At 45.5% G+C, this 5,566-nt stretch overlaps 1 pseudogene; it reads left to right on the top strand.

Annotated features, from left to right (window-relative positions):
* Positions 1–3,759: 3,759 nt before the first annotated feature.
* On the top strand, positions 3,760–3,877 carry LOC124712884 (annotated as a pseudogene).
* The last annotated feature ends 1,689 nt before the right edge of the window (positions 3,878–5,566 follow it).

The following is a 5,566-nucleotide window of genomic DNA, read 5'->3' on the forward strand; positions in this document are numbered from 1 at the left end:
CTATACTGTCGCTTGAAAGGTAACAGATAAGAACAAAAGATGTTCATGACCTACTGATGTGCCGTCACTACGAGCTGTGACCCGAGGCCAGTAGTAACACCTGTGTGTCTCTCCAAAGCATTGGAAGAGTGAGGCGCCGCCCCAAGTATCCATCATAAACACCGACGATGGTCATCTGGGATCATGCAGAACCCAGACTCATCACTGAACACAATGAGATGCCATTCGCCACTAACAGAAGCTTGTCAGTCCTGGCACCACTCCAAGTGCACTCGCTTGTGTCATGTTGTTAATGATGGCCTACGCATGGGTTGGTGATTCCCTAGACCGGCTGTCACTGGCCTCTGACCAATAACACAGAATTTTGCTGGGAGTCCTTTACCTGTTCTCGGATGACAGGCGCAGATGTTGCAAAGTGCTTAGCGCATAATAGGATGATTCCCATGCCACGGTTCCACGCAGTCCCACATCGGGCCACTGTCACATTCGAATGCCCCACAAACCTGTGTATTGCATGATTCGATCAGCAGTCCAAATTGAGGCCCACTATGAGCCTCCTTTGAATCTGTGTCAGCTTCCGGTAACACTGTCTCACTCAGGTGCGCGGCCTGTCCACGTCCTTCACACTGTTCTACATCACGAGCATTCTCTCCGGAGTTTTGGTAAATACTTGCAGTTTCGTTTCATCAATATCTAGCTGGAGTCAGCACAGACACGTAACGTTACGAATGTTTAAGCGAGCTAATCGGCCGCCTGGAATTGTTATGATGTGAAATTTATATATACCTGAACACTATAGGGCCTCGCGGGAGAATGCTGCCGCCGCTCTAGGCGAGACAAGTGCGTCAGAAAAGGACCGGATGTGCGTTAATCCCAGTACAAGGAATTTTGGCAATGGACAGTTGTTAGTAAGACAAAGAATGCTCCATGAAATGGTGGAGTGTCAGATAATCTTACACGTGACTGAGTTACAGCTCTCTGAACTTCTACAGTAAACCACAGTCACATGTTAATGCAAATCTGAATATATCTGCAATCTCAGAGAAACGAGTCACATCGAATGAGAAAGCAAAATGTCAGTATCTTTAAAACTACATAAGTTAATACCTCACAGTGGAAAACATTTTAACAATGATCCTCCGAATTAACAACTTTTAAACGCCTCGTACGATCTCAGCACAGTATATCCCAGATGATAGCGTTGCACTATAGGTGTCATCTCTGAAATCTATGTATCTGTATCTTGCAACTATTTTATTCTTTGATTTATTATGTTTTTATATCTTTCTTAGTAGGAAAATGTTTGTCAGAACATCGTATTCTTCACATTTACGCGGCAAATGAATACAGCATCAGTACCTCATATTTCGTCATATTCTGTTTTTATTTACTATTTTGCCAGTATCCTTATTTAAATGTTCAAGTACTAGTAAAAAAACTGTGCTAATTTAAAAGTAGTCAGTAGTATGTATTAGCAGACATTAGAACTGAAAAGGGAACCAAAATGCGCTTGTATCAAAACGGCATAAATAATTGTTTAAAAATATTTAACAACAATTTGTTGTCATTCATCATGAGCACACTTGCACAAGAATGCTAGCATATTTATTATGAACCTACCATTACTTATATTTATTGCAAATGATCTGAGTGAAACCGAATGTTTATGATATTTATTTAAATATTGTTGTAATATACAGTATTAGTTAGTCTGGGACGAGGTCACAATGAGACAGACGTAAGAGCGCGGTAGTTTGGTGAGGATGGCCTTCAGCCAATGGAAAAGGTGACAGTAGCGGAACGCAACCCGAGTCAAGTCGTGACTGGGACTTTCCTCATGGAGAGCTCAAGGAAACGATTCTAGACACTTTATGTCGAGTGCTGGAAGTAGGAAGACCTGCCTGTAGCAACGAGGGGTATGCGATCACGGAGGATCAATTCTGGGCGGTGAACGGCCGCTACCATACTTTAACTCTGGAGGGACTTAGTATGTCGGAATGTGCTCCATAGTGGGGCTCTGATTTCTGCCGCTTGGTAGACGGAACTGAGAATAGACACAGTATGATCTACTATTCTTTGCATTGCCTGTGTTAATTGGTGAATCCTCATGTTGAACACTTAACTGTTTTGAGTTTTTTTGGTGTATGGCGATTACGAAATGCACTTAGTTTCCATATAGCTTTAACGACTATTTAGTTGCGGTATTTTGCTACCATCGTCGTATCGGTCTCAGAGTCACTTTACTGCATTTATAGAGATATTTTCTTTTTGCATTTTAATTGGACATCGTAGGATCACTTTTCGTTTATCTGAGATGTCCTTCCTTGAATAAACCTTATTCAATATAATTCTCTGTCGCCCACAGCAGTTACAGACAATAGAATAGAACCGTAGTTATTAAATTATTCATTCAATTTTTCTTTCGAATTTTTGTGTATGTTCTTAACCTGTTGTTCTAGCCATTGCATAGACTACTTGAGTATAGATAATCATTTGCAGCGAGTCAGCTGCAGGGCATGAAAGCAGATGCGCGCGGCTCGAGCCTATGACTACATCGACGGAGCGAGGTGGCGCAGTAGTTAGCATACTGGACTCGCATTCTGGAGGACGACGGTTCAATCCCGCATCCGGCCATCCTGATTTAGGTTTTCCGTGATTTCTCTAAATCACTCCAGGCAAATGCCGGGATGGTTCCTTTGAAAGAGCACGATCGACTTCCTTCACCGTCCTTCCCTAATCCGATGAGACCGATGACCTCGCTGTTTGGTCTCTTCTTCCACACAACCCACCAACCACCCCCACCCACCCACCTCACTACTTCGAGCTATTCTTTTTAAACAGAGCCGTGTATGGCCCAAGTACCTACAGTACGAGTAATCGCAGGTAAACACGCAGTTGGTTTGTCGTGTGGGGTGCTGTTTATAAGAGCAACAACTCGGTAGTAACCACTAGGTACCTTCTCAGACAAATACTGCTCAGACGGCCGCTGTGGGCGAGCGGTTCTAGGTGCTTCAGTCTGCAACCACGTGACCGCTACGGCCGCAGGTTCGAATCCTGCTTCAGGCATGGATGTGTGTGATGTCCTTAGGTTAGTTAGGCTTAAGTAGTTCTAAGTTCTAGGGGACTGATGACCTCGGAAGTTAAGTCCCATAGTGCTCAGAGGCATTTGAACCATTTGAAATACTGCTCATCACGTCTTTCATGCGTCGCTCAATCTCGACGGAAAGCATGAGTTTATTTCCCGTTACAAACAAAATGATTTTTGGAAGCTAAATTTTACATGCCCATTCGACGGAGCGGCCCACAATTCGTCTGTTGTGATATTCGTTTTATCGGTATTTATGAAGAAGTACACGGTGAATAATCGGTATTACAGAAGCAACTGAGCAGCGCTGTTACGTAGCGGTAGCATTCAGCGCGGGCCAGAGCGGTGCTGTTTGTTATGTCTGGTGAATACGAGTACTGAGGCAAAATTTCACAGCCAAAAAAGCAGCACGTGTGTGTACTGTGCAGAATGAGATGGGGCGTTGCCGTGGAGCAAAGAGGTACCCCAGGACGGCACCCAGTGACGCTTCGTTTTGTCAGTTGTTTCCCATCACACCGTCAGGTGACTTCACTTGAATGCCGCTTTGACGGCTTGCCCAGTACGAGCGTAATCTGTCAGCAACCTGTCGACGCAGTCTGAAGAAACACGTTGCGCTTTTATGGGCTTCTGCTCTTTTTTGGCAGTGGCATGTTTGCTCCAACACTCGTCTATGGGGCAACGACCTTACTACAGTGGATACACCAGTTCCCGTCAGATCACCGAAATTAAGCGCTGTCGGGCGTGGCCGGCACTTGGATGGGTGACCATCAGGGTCGCCATGCGCTGTTGCCATTTTTCGGGGTGCACTCAGCGTCGTGATGCCAACTGAGGAGCTACTCGACCGAACAGTAGCGGTTCCCGTCACAGAAAACCATCATACCGACCGGGAGAGCGGTGAGCTGACCTCACGCCCCTCCTATCCGCATCCTCCACTGAGGATGACACGGCGGTCGGATGGTCCCGATGGGCCACTTGTGGCCTGAAGACAGAAGAGTGCAATACTCGTCCATAGTGACCAGACAGCTCAAGAAGCGATCTGCATTGATCTAACGCAGTTGAAACATTTACACTGTTGCCTCGGCTCAGTAGGCTTTTGCAGTGCGTGTGAGAAATCGTGGAAAGCAAACCGCGACGACCTCTATTATATTCAAAATGTCGTACAGAGCTGTTGCACCACTGACTTCCAGTTTTTGCTCTGACATCTCGACTGTGATAAGTTGGTCTTCGAGCACCAGGACATACGTTTCTCTTGTGTTTCCTGATGTTTCACTAAGATATAATGTGTCACTTCGTTCAACGTCACTGAAACTTATTTGAACACACCAGCAGGGTCTGAGCCATCTCATCACTGTGTCATATGATGGTGTGCTCTGTTACCGCACCAGCTCAGCGTGGACTGTCGCAGCATTCTTCTTCTTTCACTGCTGAAAACAAAGTGCGCCATTTAGTTTATGCTCACCTAGCGGCAATTTGTATTACTAGCAGATTCATTTATCCGTGGGTCACTTTTTTTAAGGGTGCTGGGCGTGTCGTGGTGTTATAGATCAACAGCAAACAAATAAAAACATTATTCATATGCATAGGCAGTAGCTTACTTACGGGACTAGTTTGAGTAGAATGGGACATGCGGTCGGCCGATGCCAAACAATAGGAGTCATCCTGGCACTTGACTGAAATACGAGGATAGTTCGGAAAGTAGTGCCTCCTAATTTTTTGTTGTGACTTTGGATGTCCGTGCCACATGTCGTTGGTGTACTGCTACTTCTCGAACCTCCTTCTTTCATTTGCAGGTGGTGGTTGGGGCCAGCACAGGAGTGTTCCAAATCGAAGTCTGATGTGGACGCGCGTAAAAAACAGCGATGTGTGACTGTGTTCCTCACTGATGAAGAAATTGCACCGATTGAAATCCATCGACTCTTGCTAAAGTTGTATGGAGACGATATAATAGACGTGATCGATGTGAGGCGATGAGTACGGCATTTTCAATGTGGCGAAAGGGGTGTGCATGACAAGCCACGGCTCGGTGGATCCCTGGCAATGAAGAGGGCCTTGATCAACTCATCCGTAGTGATAGGTGGATATGACCAGAGAATTGTGTACAAAGCTAAATGTCGGCTGTCAAGGCTTGGAAACAATGTTAAAATGTGCTGATTATCGCAAAGTCTTTGCGAGGTGGGCCGTGCGGATGCTTAGAGAAGAACAAAAAAATCATCGCACGGAAATTTGTCGGAACCTTCTGGACAAATATGAAGCTGAACGTGACACTTATCTGAATAGCATCGTCATCGGAGATGAGACGTGGTGTCACCACTACAAGCCGGAATCCAAAACACAGTCCATGGAATGGCGACATGTGAATTCTCCGTCAAAGAAGAAATTTAAGACACAGCCGTCTGCGGGCAAAGTGATGAGCACAATCTTTTGAGATAGCCGGGGTGTGCTTGTTTTGCGCGTCCTAGAGTCTGGAGAAACTGTCATTTC

This window comes from Schistocerca piceifrons, chromosome 8 (genome assembly GCF_021461385.2).
Source record: "Schistocerca piceifrons isolate TAMUIC-IGC-003096 chromosome 8, iqSchPice1.1, whole genome shotgun sequence".
Taxonomy (NCBI): Eukaryota; Metazoa; Arthropoda; class Insecta; order Orthoptera; family Acrididae; genus Schistocerca; species Schistocerca piceifrons.